A 14632-nucleotide genomic window follows, 5' to 3' on the forward strand; every position below is an offset into this window, starting at 1 on the left:
TTCATTTCCGTTCTTATCCTATGGGAAGTAATACCTATAATCTGCAAACTACAGTTTCATTTGCTGACAAATATTGCTACAAAGTAGAGGTGCCCAAAATAGCTTTTGGAACATGGAACTCACAAATAAGCTTAATTGCTTTGCATTCCCAGCATTGCTCTATGAACTGAAGGGAGTGCTCCACTTCCCTGCGCGGCCTCCGGCCACGCATCCCGGTAGTTAAAGAATTCTTTTTTTTTGTATGTTTTACGGGTTTCAGAAGCTTCTGTGGGCACCTGAAGACTATTCAACCGTCCTGATAACCATTCACAGCAACATCCCTCGGTTCTTCATAAAACCTTGCCAATGCTACATTTTTGTCGATTTCTCCACAATATCGCATTTCTACATGGCACCACAACTTAATCTCTTGGAACTGCAAGCATACAGTGCAAGGTTTAGGATGAGAAAGTACGTGCTCAATACTTTAAAAGCCCGTTAACAAATTATAATTATACTGCTGGTGGCAGGCACTCGTTGCCATTTCAACATGTCCTGCCTGTTCGCTTTTGAGCCAGACACGGTGCCCGGTAGGGACCCAGAAGTATCACTCTATGAAATGCTTTTTTCACTTCTGTTGAGTGTGTCAAGGGTAAAAAAAAGCATTTAATCTAAATATGCAAAGTATTTCGACGCTCTCTGCACTGATAATTTATTTCCTTTCTTAAATATTGTCATTTTAATGAACCACTCGTGCGTCATAGAACAACTGTGGATGTCAGCACTCAAAATGTAGGTGGAGTTTTGAATGATACATCTGACTGCTGCTAGGAAAATAAACTTTCAAAACTCCACACAGTCCACTACTTGTGTTATAACCCTGTGAAAACGTTGGATCGGATTATGGCGGTCTATGTATTTTATGCTGTCCTGGTGTGGACCGGCAATTAAAACTCAGACACTTTCTCCCCTGCCCTGATTCAAAAGCTGACTGCGGCAGCTCATCACCCCCCCCCCCCCCCGTCAATTACCACCACCTGGTAAGCGCACTGGCCCATAGGTCCAGCTTGATCATTACACCAAAGGTAGCACATTCTCCAGAGTAGCAGCCTAATCCCCCTGCCATACGGGCGCTTCCACAGGCCATTTATCGAGATCCTTCGAAATTCTCAATCGCTATCGAACTATCCCTATTCCACCATGGCAGCGGCGGCAAGAGAAGCTCAATCGCCATCGAGATATTCTATCATCACGCACCAATGTGCTGTGGCGCCCCCGTCTTATCCAACAGTTTCGCGATGATGCTAACAATCAACCAACACATTTAAACAGAAAAAGGTAAAAGCACTGTGTTTGTTCATCACAGCAGTATTAATTAGTTTTGCCATGAACCTCGTTGCCTCGGGCAAGCTTTAAAGGGACAGTGAGGAGAGCTCTATTATTATTTTTTTACAGCAAAATCCGATAGTTCGGCATTTCATGGCTTTGTTGGCACTTGGCCGGCAGCGAAAGATGCATTTACTGCTAAGAAAGTTGGATTTGAAGTTGAAAAAGTTTTCCCGCCGCTCTGATTCAAACTTGGGATTCTCTTATGACGACACAGGACTAAGTGACGTGAAACGTGACGTGCACATGACGTAACGCAGACTCTGTGATTTCTGGCGGCCAACAGTGCGGCCTGGCAACAGCTGAAAAGAAAGCTACCGCCGGCCGCACGTTGAAGGCATCTATCGGCTACTGCGGCCGTCGCTACCGTCGCTTCGTTTACGTTTGCACCGTTGTTTTGCCAGCGTTACGATGAATCCCGTTCTCGAAGTCGTCAACTAAGTTCTAGCAAATAGACACCTTTAGCATACCGTGTACCTTCTTACCGTTAGCGGAATACCGGCAGCCCGCCTACCGCCGGTGATCAGGCGCTGATTGGTGCCGCTGCTGCAGGAGCGCGCGTAGCTGCCGGGTAGTGGCGCCATCTGGCGACGTCAAGGAGATTTGCGCATGCATTGGCTGCGCCTCAGTGATTCGTAGCTTCTCGTGTTCTAGTGTTGCTATTGGTTCTAGCAACACTGTTTTGTCCTATGACGTCATCACGCTTGTATTTGCGAGTTTGGCCTGTGGCGGCGATACCTGTATTTTGGTTCTTGCTCTTTTCTACGTTACAAGAGCTTTGTTGCCAGTATCAGTGGCGTTTTTGTAATCAGGAGCTGGTATTCTGTCGATACAAGCCAACTTCAATTTCTCCTCAGTGTCCCTTTAATAGCGTTCATGCACTTTGAGGGAGCTGATGTTGCTTGTTTTTGTATCACTGCTAACAGTGGTATTGTGCGTGTGGGATAGGTTGCGGAAAATATCTAGAGCCTCTGGAGGAGAGGGCGAAAGGTTGACGCTGCAATTCAGTGGCGATAAGTCAGGTATTATATAGGGATTAGAGGGGAGACCCGCTATAAATACAAGGCACTACGTTAGACCATGTGGAGAACTGTGAAGTACCAGGTCATGTGACTAAATGAGGGGAAGCTATGTGGAGGAGCAGAAAAGAATTTCGATGGACAAATGGGAAAGGAATTCAGATATTATGAAGCGCAGTTTGTTTAGTTTTTTAGGCTGTTAGGGGAATTGTAGGTTAAGGAATAGAATTTAGGTCAGTGGCCTATATTCGGCCGGGACTATTTGGTCGGCAGTTTTTTTTTCAGTGCTTTTTTTTGCGTTATCTTTTAGAGAAATAGCTATTTTTTTTCTAAGTGATCGATCGGCATTTGCGGTAGGCAGAATTTTATTTTATTTGTGCAAGTGTTTTCAAGTATTTTTTGTCTTGAGCCTGTAGATATCTTAGCATTTGGTGGAAGCAATAACCGAGTGTTGCTAAGATGGTTAAACTACTGAAGGTTAGATGTATGGAGTGTGAGGCGTCGGTGAATTTAAAAGAAACCTGGTTCGAATCGGTGGAGGAGGCCGAAGGCGCAGATTTTATGTGAAAATTTTGCGTATTAGGTGCCCGACTGGACAGGGCTGAACAGGTGAACAGCAAACTAGTGCTAAGGATGGATGCTCTAGAAACAAAGTTACAGATAGAGAGGGCAGAGAAGCGCAAGCTTCAAGAACAGCTTTGTCAGTTGGAGTCAAAAACGGCTGACACCGCCATTGGAAGCCACAATGGCGGGCATTCCAGCGCCAGCCACGTGGATGGGGCTTGCACTGGCATGGACAGCGATAAGCCAATAGGTCAGACATGTTCAGGCAGGAACAGCTACGCACAGGTGGCAGCTGGGAAGTCGAGAGGCGATACTGAGAAGGGGAACGACCTAATTCCAGGAAATGAGGTCACAGTCGCTGATAAGAGGCAGCAAGATCCGGAAGATAGGAGGGAGGGGCAGAGTACACTAGTGCTTATCGCTGGTGACTCAAACGTGAGGCGCTGCAAAAGACCTATTCTGGACCGTGTGAAGGGTGATAGGCGGGTAGCAGTCAGGGTGTTTCCAGGAAGGACAATGGACGATGTTCTGAGAGCGACAAAAAGTGAACTTTCCTAAAATGTTGCAAGGCGTAACTTGGTAGTGGTAGCGGCGGGGCCAAATGATGTCCTTAATGGTAACGCCGCACAAGTAGGGAAAAGATTAGCTGAGGGAGTTGACGGTATAAGGGCGATAGCACAGCAATTGCAGGTCGTGGTGTGTACAGTGCCGGAGGTACAAGGAAGGAATGTAGAGGTTGCTAACGACGTTGTGAATCTTAATCGAGAGATAGGCAGTTAAGCCTCGAGAAAGGCTTTGAGGTGGTAGACATAAACAAGGAAGTGCACAGAGTAGGTTTGGGCAGAGACTTTGGACGAGATGGCATCCATTTCAGTGGAAGGGTAGGAGAAGACATAGGCTGGCGCCTGAGAGGCCGAGCGGTAGCTTTTTTAGGGGCTCCACGGTGGCTCAGGGCGTAGGGGTATGCAGAAGCGATGTAGTAAATGTAACAATGGCGGCTGAGCCCAACAAAATGGCCACTAGGAGGCCCAGAAAGAAAACTACGAAAAAGAAATATAACGTCAAGATCAGTTACATAAACATGCAATGGGGTAGAATGAGAGCGAAATGGCTAGAAATAGAACAGCAGTTAAAGGACGAAGCAGTAGGTGTGTGCGCTCTATGCGAGACACATCTGAGGGATCTAGAAGATCCACCTTTAATCGATGGCTATGTCTGGGAAGGGTGCAACAGAACAACAACGGAGAAGAAGGGAGGAGGAGTAGGTATGCTGATACATCAAGGAACAAATTGGCAACGAACAAAATCAACTTGCAAAGAACATGTCTGGGTATCAGGTACAATTGCTGGCAAAAGGACATGGCAAGGGGTAGTTTATTTAGGGACCGGGGACAAATGCAGGCAAGAAAACAAGGATCTAGTTAAGTGCCTCAATGACGATATACAGCAGATTGGAGACGGTGTCGATAATATTGTAGCGCCCGGCGGCGCTGGCGCTGAGATCGGCGTTCCCGCGCTAGAGGAAAATAAAGATGAACAGCGCGTGCTGGGCGCGCACACCCGGCACGGGCAGTCCGGAACGAGAAGCCTGCCACGCTGGTCGTCTTTCTGTGGTGCTCCGCTGCGACCCCGCTAATACCTCAACAGTGGTGACCTGGCGAACCGTGCCTTCTATCTCAGCGGCGTTCCAGCATGGCGTACTGGCAGCACCCAAGTTTCGACCCGCCGCTCCCGGCGTTCCGGCCTGCAGGCGTCGGCGGGTGGTTCGCCCAACTGGAGGCTGCGATGTACCTGAACGGCATCACCATCCAGCCGTTCAAACACGAAGTCCTTTGCGACATCCTCCCGCCCGACCTCCTGCGTCGGCTCACCTACTCTGCTTTCGGCGGCCGGCCATACGATGAGCTGCGTGCGGCCGTCTTGGCGGACTTCGGCGCCTACTACGTTCCGCCGCCGATTTACGACGCAGCGGACCCGTTTTCGCCGCCGCCAGCCTCTGGCCCTGCACCGGCCTCGCTAGCGCCCACGCAGCCTTCATCAGAACCCGGCCCGCCTCAGCAGCCCCTCGCCGCATCGCCGCCACTCCCGTCCAGCGTCTCCAGCCCGGCTGTCTCTCTCGACGCCACACCAGGTGGGATCCGCACGAGCTTCGCCTCGCGTCCTTCTCCCACTACTATCGTACCCGCGTCTCTGGCCCTGCCTCCTTGCGCTTCAGTGGCGTTGTCGCCAGAGCCTCCTGCAGCCAAGGACGACTCTGCGGCAACCGCCGTGCCGAGGCTTCCGGCATCTCCATCTACCTCGTCACTACCGCCAACAGCTCTGCAGGCCTCTGCTGTGAGGTTGACGCCGCCACCGCAGCATATGCCACATACCAGCCCCACTACCCTGGCGACCACACCGCCTGCCCACGAGGCCCCACCCCCAGCCCTCAGTACGGTCAACCGCTTTTCGGACTCTGACCGTGGCAGCTCGACACCGCCGCAGCAAGCGTCTGCTTTGGTGCCTGACTTGAGCCACCTTCGGCACCGCATGGTCGAGCTACCCACACCGAGTAGTGCAGCCACTGTCGAACCACCACCTGTGTCTTTTGCTGCCAGCCAGCCATCTGATGTCGCAGTCTCAGCTGCACGGCCTGTCACTGCAACAACCTTTTTGCAGCCACCTACAGCCGACCATGCTCACACGCGCATCATCCCTGGCCAACCGCTCCAGACTGTCGATCCCGCTTCACCCAAGCACCTGACAATGAGCCCCGCAACTCCCTCCACCATCGTCACGGCTCTCACCGTTGTGTCAACAGTCACACCTGTGCCAAATACTGTTACAGCTGCTGCTGTCGCAGCACAGCTGCATTCAGTCCATGGAGCTGTTTCGCCCGCTCCTGTGCTTGTGATCGTGTACTCGGCGCGTCAGATTCCCATCGGCATCTGCTGCAACGTTCCGACACTGATGACACTTGTGCCAGCGGGCAGCACTACAGTCGGTGCCGGCCCAATCATGGCCTCTCCTGCCCCGATGTCCATTGTCAGCTGGACACCCTGCATCATTCGCCCATTGCGCAGCAGCCAGGCTCGTCCACCTGAGCCCGCGCACTCCACCCGATAGCTCTTCCCGGCTCCTGACATGAACTTACTGGACACTTCTACTCTCTTTTCTTTTACCGCGCGCACATTCCGACGTTCCGTCTAGGCGGGGGGGCCCTGTAGCGCCCGGCGGCGCTGGCGCTGAGATCGGCGTTCCCGCGCTAGAGGAAAATAAAGATGAACAGCGCGTGCTGGGCGCGCACGCCCGGCACGGGCAGTCCGGAACGAGAAGCCTGCCACGCTGGTCGTCTTTCTGTGGTGCTCCGCTGCGACCCCGCTAATACCTCAACAATATTTTGCTTGGAGACATGAACGGCCACATCGAGGATCTGGATGGATACACAGATTGTAACGGGAAGTTAATGCTAGACTTGTGTGAGCGGCACAACCTAGTTATTGTCAATAGAGGTATTTGGAAAGGAATAATGGTGCCGGGACTTACTTTCGGCAATGCGGTTCTGTGCTTAACGGCAGAAGTTCAGTCGAGATTACACGTAAATCAGAGAGCTGTTGGAAGATTAGCACTAGGCGCCCACGGCAAAACCACAAACGAGGCAGTACAAGGGTATATGGGCTGGGCAGCGTTCGAAGCACGGAAAGCTAAGAGTAAAATACTATATGAAGAACGCCTGAGGAAACTGGACAATAACAGGTGGGCAGCTAAGGTATTTAAATATTTATACAGAAGGAGCGTTGACGCACAGTGGCGGAAAAGAACTAGAAAACTAACCAGTAAGTATGCCGGTCATGAGGACGGAGAAAGAAAGAGCATTAAACGACAGGTTAAAAACCTCGAAGTTAAAAATTGGATGAATTCAATGGAAAACAAACATAGTGTACAACTATATCGATACTGGAAAAGGCAGATCAAGAAAGAATTTTGCTATGATAACTCAAGAGGCAGTGCCCTACTTTTTGAAGCTAGGTCAGGGTGTCTTAGAACGCGCAGCTATAAAAAGAAATTTAACGAAGATGATGACATATGTGCAGTGTGTGGTAGATCTGTGGAAACAATTGAACTCCTCATAATCAAATGTGTTGATATCCATCCGGATGTCGCTGCAGGCACAGTCACTCTTCCTGAGGCCCTAGGGTTTAAAGATAACGTCATGTAAATAAATCTACAGTGGAAGTTAGCAAAAAGCGATCGGAGGATTGGTAGCTGAAAAGCAGAGATGTGGCATAAGGTTAGAATTCTAGGAAACCGTAGGTAAATATGATGGCTAATCTTAATGAGAATTGCCAACACAGTAAACAAAAAATAATAAAGAAAGAAAAGCTGAGCATGGTGGCAATTGCCACCACCCCGTTTCAAAGGGGGCGCTCCTATCCATCCATCCATCCATTCATCCATCCATCCATCGTCACAGCTGCAAGATCAGGGCTCCAACTTGTGCCGTCGCGAGGCGAGGCCGCGCGTGGTGGCTGCTGCCTAACTCCTGCGCCCGCCGCGCGCGGCGCGCCTTTCAGCGCTCTTCATCACACACCGGGATAACGGTAATCTACACACTACCACTTCAGCATTGGATTGGATCGGATTAGATTGGATTGCATTGTATTGGATTACATTGGATTACATTGGATGGGATTGGATTGGATTGGATTGTATAACCGATGCATCACCACAAGTCTACCCACAAGCACCACCACCAGCTACACTACAAGCTGTACCATGGCGTAGGTACGGATATTGCTTTCGCAATTACCCTGCTTAACCAAGCTAAGCCACAGCCATTTTTTTGTGTCTCGCGTCTGAGAAAATCATGATACTTCTTGGGGTTGTCCATCCTCCTTGCAGCTATGTGCCATTTCTCTAGAGGACAACAGGACTTTCGGGGTGCACTTGAATGACACTAATATTTTGCAGGTATGATCACGAGGATCCACAGTATGCACAAGACTTGATTATTATAAATGTCTGAACCAATGACAGGGCAAAAATTAAGGAACGCCTGGACTGACATTTTTTATTTAACTATAACCCCAAGGGACGTCGTGCGAGCATTTCACATGGCGTGAGAGCGACAGATACGCTTATAGGAAGAAATTTTCATAAGGGATACCTTTTTTATAGATAAAAGTTGTTTTAGGTACCCCATCCGCGATGGCCTCGAATCCCGTCACAGACGCAGCTCGATCTACTCTGCAGTAACCGACTCGTGGCATCGGTGAGGCCGACGTGTCTTCGTGTCTGCGTTTCGCGGATACTCCCTCTTCCTCCCCTGACCAACAGCCCCGGAGCGGCGCATATTCTGGACAAAAAAGCAGCTCCTACGAGCAGGACAGAACACCGCGCGTTGCTCTGCGGCTGGTACTGTCCATTTGGACTCGCAGACACCGCTGCAGGTCGGCTTCAAAGAGGGCGTTCCTAAAATGGCATGGCTAGCATGTCATCATCGTGATGAGCCTGACAACGCCCAATGCAGGACAAAGGACACTTCCTTATCTCTCCTATCAACTCCGGCTCGTGCCAGCTAAGGCCACCATATCCGCACAAATTTCTTAATCTCATCCGCCCACCTAACTGTCTTCCGCCGACCTAACTGTCTTCTGCCCCTTGCTGCGCTTACGTTTTCTTCCTATTCAGACCGTTACCTATAACCATCGATTATTTTGTCAACGCTGTGCTAGATCTAGCGGCAGTTTTGTGCGTCAACCACTCTCCGTCGGTGCAATAAAGACTCGTGATCGCCGTTTGAACTCAATGCACTGAATTTATCTGGGATCACTGTCCTTCGTCACTCCTTTCTGAATTAATTCCACGCTCAAAAGGCAGATCGGCGACCGGCCGGCTCTATAGGAAGCCGCGGCCGTTGTACAGGCGCCCGCTGCTCCGCTGTGCAGGCCGCTGCCAGTTCGGGCAACACTTTATCCAGGGACGGCGCGCTCTGCAGCAGCCGGTGTTTCGCCTCTGGTGCTGGCCGCCTCTTCCGCCCCAGCTGGGCGGCCCCTCAAACTCTGCGGCACAGTGATTGCCAATGTTCGAACCCTCACGCACATGCGCACGCATCCACACGCGGCGCTCTTTGCTACAGCTGCAGTCTGGCCTATGCTTTTCGCCGTCTTCGAGGCATCGTTCTGCCAGACTCTGTCGTAGCGGCATCCGACCGCTATCGGGGTGAGCATTCCAACCGAGCGGAGATGCATCGAGAAGCAGCGAAGTCCGTGTACAAGCCCAGAGCGAAAGACGCCCGTCCCTTTATTGCAGCCAAATGTATACGGGCAATGACGTCACGGTTCTCACGTGACTCGAACGCAGACGCATGTTAGCACATCCCCCTTTTTGGACAATATCAGAAATCCCGTTATTACATTTGAGACACTCACTACATCACAGGCAAATGTGCGAACTTTACAACCAGGTAACAAAAGCTTTGTTCAGTTCAAAAGAAAGAAACACTCCTCAGACCGAGAACACGCACACACACAAGAGATCACTCATCATATCCCCAGCGAACGGGAGGGCGAACTTCTCTTCCCGACCTGGTCACCGTGACTGGAGCCGAAGGCGTGCACCTGGCGTTCGGCTTTTGCCTCGGCCGGACAGCTGTTTACACTGGCAGGGGCGTCCCTGACTGACACACCTGGCTCCTCCTGACCATGTTCATTGGGGAACCCATAACTTCCTTTTGCTTTCCCAACAATTGGAAAGCGGTTTAACATTCGTCGATTACGGCGCAACAGAGCACCTTGTTCTGTGCGTACTACGAAGTACCGCGGGGTAGCTGGAGCACAAACTACAGTGGCCCTGGTTTTCAAGTCTTGAACCCACACAGGATCACCGACCTTCAACGGAATGAGATCCCTAGCACGATGACGTTTGTTGTAGTAACGCGCTTTCAATTTTCGATTCGAATGATCCTTAGCTGTAGCATCAGTCATTCTACTCTGTGATGCGCCCCGCAGCTGAGGTGCCATCGGAACGCTAGTCCTTAGGCGTCGACCCATCAGGATTTCTGCAGGACTGTAGCCCAGCACTCCTGGTGTCGCCCTGTATGCGAGAAGTGCGAGGTAGGGTTCTTTAGATTTAAGTACAAGACGCTTGGTTGTTTGCACCATTCTTTCCACTTCCCCATTAGCTTGCGGGTGCCTTGGGCTTGCAGTCACGTGACTGAAACCATACTCAACAGCAAAAGTTTTAAACTCAGAGCATGAAAATTGCGGTCCATTATCTGTGCCATGACGAGCAAAAACGCTCTTCATCCTTTCTATAACGGTTAGAGCTCTAGTTTTTTTTTTCTTCTATTCGTGAAGTCTGCCTTGAGGCATAAGTTGAGAAAAGGGGGAGTGGAATGTAGGTTACAGAAAGTTAAAAGAAGGAGTGTAGACCAGTTTCGGCGAGGTACTCGCATAGGCTGCTGGTGAAGTGATTGTCCATAGTCCACTTCACATAGTCCCCGTCGCGGTTCCACCACAGGCCGACCTCCCTGAGGAGCCGTTTTCTAATAGGGGCCGTCGCTGGGCAAGTCCACAACAGGTGCCGCACATCACAAATGTCCGGTGCAGCGCCGCTGTGAGGGCACCTGTCAGTTGCTGGCAGATATTTATCACCCCACCGATAACGGACAGATGGGGTCAGGGCCGCCCCTGCCCGAATCCGGCGCACTGATACCTCCTCCTGCCGAGTTAGACTACGGGGGAGAGGGTGCGAACACGGAGGAATTAGAGCGCGTGTTCGCTGGCGCAGAGCTTGTGAATCGGAGACATGGGACAGGAACGGATCTGGGGGAAGAGGGGAAGGTGGCGGGTCGTCTGATGTGTCAATGTGAGTCATAGCATCTGCTTGAATGTTATGTGGATCGTGAGCATGACCGCGAATCCAGTGTATGCGTACAGGACATGGGTATTTTGCGCAGAGTAGGTGAATTGATTGTGTAATCTGGAATGTGCGTCGAACAGCCTTAAGCTGTTTAAGGGCGGCGAGGGAGTCTGTATAAATATGAACTGCATTGAATGTGGGAACTAGCGGAAGGGAAGCAATGGCATTGTAAATGGCTTGAAGTTCCAATGCCAGGGGGGTACATGTATCTGCGGTGTACGTAGCACGAGAGTTGAGATGCGGATGGGAGGGACTATATACAGCAGTAACTCCCCGCTCTGCAGTATGTGATGCATCGGTGTACAATATGCACCCTTCAGGCAGATGCGCGGCTGATACCGACGGGGAAACAGTGGGGCGATTGTCTGTGAGCTGACAATACGACCACGGAGGGAGCGTCTTTAAACGATGAAGTTGTAGAGACTGTTTGCGAGCTGTTTGCCACCCGCTGGTCGATGAGTTCACTGAGAGTATTAATTTGGGCGAACTCCTGAAGCACGGGTATGGGTGTCAAACGAGGCAAAAATGTTATTGCGCGCATAGCCTCACGATTGATAGCTTCAAGGGAGTCCCACTGTCTGCGGGTGAGACGTTGAAATTGTGCCTGATATATTATCCGTGGCTGAAGGATAGAGCGCACAAGCTGGCGGGCCGTATGAGCACGTGCGCCACCAGATCGCATAGCTATGCGACGAATCAGACCTATAGTAGCGTGAGCTGATTTATGTGTGGCCGTCAGCCAAGGGGTGCCAGTCCCAGAGGTATGAAGGAGGAGGTCAAGAATACGAACAGTTTCTACCTGAGGAATCGGAGAACTATCTACTGTAAAGTTTAAAGGGACTGCTTTCCGTAAGCCGGCTTTGTTTCCAATGCGAATGAAACATGACTTAGTAGGCGAGAGCGTTAGACCCAGAGGTGGGAGGCGAGGTGTCAAGACATCTAGCGCATGTTGGAGGGCCGACTGATGGATAGACGCATCTGGGTGACAGCACCACAAGGTTATGTCATCGGCGTACGCAAGCACACGGATAGAAGGGATGGTTTCTAGGGCTCTAACAAGAGGAATAAAAGCCACATTGAATAATGTGGGGGCGAGGACGGAGCCCTCGGGCACTCCTCTATTGGAAGTGAAGTTACCAAAGGGCTTTCCATGGACCCGTACACTGAAGGTTCGATTTGTTAAAAAGGCGTGAATGGATAGGAGAAACCGGTGAGGGAGACCAAGAGTTTGAAGGGAGGCAAGAATGGCAGAGTGAAGGATGTTATCATATGCCTTAGTTATGTCTGTCGCGATCACCGTTCGAACGAGGTGACTCTGCGGAGAGTGGTGAAGCTCGTCAGTAGCCAAAGTAGCAAGACCATCCTCCGTTCCAATTTGGGGACGGAAACCTATTTGGGAATCTGGGTAGCAATCGTGTGATTCTAGCCACCACGACAAGCGTGCGGCGAGAATGCTTTCGTAAAGCTTGCAGATGGTAGGCGTGAGAGAAATTGGACGAAGGGCCGAAAGAGATACTGGAGGCTGACCTGACTTGGGTATTGGGACCACAATAGAATGCTTCCACTCTCCAGGGATGACACCAGAACGCCACACTTGGTTGAAAGTATCCAGTAGGGTTTGCAAAGCAGACCCATCCAAGTTACGGAATAAAGAGTTTGGTATGCCGTCGTGCCCGGGAGAAGTGGTAGTCTTGAGGCGTTCAATGGAGGCTAGCAATTCTGCCATAGTTAGATCAGAAGTAACCTCATCGGAAGGCTCTGTAACCTCATCGGAAGGCTCTGTAACCGATAAGACTGGAGGAGATGTAGGGGTGCAGTCATGGTGTGGAAAAAACTGACGGGCCGCTTGTTGTGCAAATGTATCTTCGTCCACATTCAGCGCAAGGCGAATGCTTTCAGTGTAATCTGCAACCTGAGAAGGGCGCTTCATGGCGTGAAACACTCTCCAAAGATGTCGATTGCCCTGCGTAGAGGACAGGCGGCCACACCATGCAGCCCAGCGTTTCCTGCCTAGTTGCTTTGCATAACGCCGGATACGTGCGGTAGCTCGGTGAAGAGAGGGAAAAGCCAAGGGGTCTTCAGGGTTGCGAGAAGCATAATGATCGGCCTGGCGACGAAGAGCCCACAGATTCAGGAGGTGTATGTCCGGGTTTGGGTCGTCTTCATTTACAGTACTGGTAATAGTATGAGTTGCAAGAACATCAGAGAGGGTAGACACTGCTGAAGACGGGTTGAATGTTGATAAACGATTGTCAGCGCGTACAGAGTCCCATGATGTTATGCGTACGGTGCGGCGTACTTTCCGTAGACGCGAAGGAGTGAGGGAGATAAAAATAGGGCAGTGATCACTACCCCAAGAATCTGATTCAACATCCCAATGAGGGTTACCGGGCCCTAACCACCAAGTCAAGTCAGGTGAATACGGGCCACCTCTTGGGCGGGTAGAAGTATTCGGGTGGTTTAAAAGTTGAAAGGAATTATCTGAAAAGCTGCCTTGGATGTGCGCACCCCTTGAGGAATCTGCTGGGTAACCCCACGAAGTGTGTGCGCCGTTGAAGTCTCCACCAATTAGAATAGGGATACCCGGGTTGGTACAACGAAGGAAACGTACCCATCCAAGATTGGGAGATGCGGAGCTAGGACGGCCATAAAAAGAAACTAGAATAAGAGGGGTGCGTGCTGGTTTAACAAGAAGGGCGACGACCTCTTGACGTGTGTTGCACCACCGTGAAAGGTCTAGCGGAGTATGGGGAATGGAGCTGTGAATATAAATTGCAGATTTGAAGGCAGAAGAGCAATTTCCGGGTAGCGAGACAGATAATCGACCAGCACTAAACAGTGGCGATTATTGATAACGCACAAGTCAACACCAACTCTTTCCCATTCAAAATTCATAGTAGCCGTGTGCATCAACACCTCTGCATTCTGAGTATCACATCGCGCGCAAGTTTCACAATCTTTCGAACGCAGACGCATGTCAGCACAGACTCCACAGCACTGCGCGGCTTTCTGCAGAGTCTTTCGTCCGTATGCACGTGCGATCAAGTGACCTGGTAGGAGTCGTTGGAGCCATGGCAGCGGAGAGATGGTCGGTGGGGAGTGAAGGCCTTAAGAATTGTTGCGCGAAACTGCTGCGTGCACCGCCTTCGCAATGGCAGACGCGGTACAATCGCACCAACCGCAGTCGGCTCGTGCGTGTGGTAGAAAGCATCGCCAACGGCTAAACCCAGTCGTACGTTAAGGAGATGGCGAATCCTACGGACTTAGCGGTAAAATCCACCATTGGTACCGATCTAGCGCTGTTCGCTAAAGCAAGAGTGAGACTTTCGACTCAGCCGTGCCCGGGCCATCGCCGCCGCGGGGACAACTTTTCGTTGAATTGTTCGTGTTCAGCAGAAGCTTAACCGACCTATTGTTTGAGGCGAATGGATTGCAGTTCCCGTTCACGAGTAAAGCTGGCGTGCGTCCGTACGTCTTTTCGAAAAATCCGCTGGCCCACTTGCCACGATCGGCAAGTGGCAACCTGTCCACCGGGTTTTGGGCAATATCTCCACCGTGGCAGGCGGCGATTAAATTAATAGAAATAAATTCAACGCAACTGCCACCTGCCCATCGTTGCACTGCGCGTGAGCGCATTCGTCGAGAGACAGAGAGCCCCCCCCCCCCCCCCCCCGAGAAATTGTCCCTGCAAAAATGAGCCATACGAGAGCTCGGCGAGCGCAACCTGGGTCTCACAATCCCCAGCAGTGGCTGTGTCTGAAACTCACCAGCCAGGCAGAGGA

Source organism: Amblyomma mixtum, chromosome 2 (assembly GCF_055824585.1).
Source record: "Amblyomma mixtum isolate Tamu chromosome 2, ASM5582458v1, whole genome shotgun sequence".
Lineage (NCBI taxonomy): Eukaryota > Metazoa > Arthropoda > Arachnida > Ixodida > Ixodidae > Amblyomma > Amblyomma mixtum.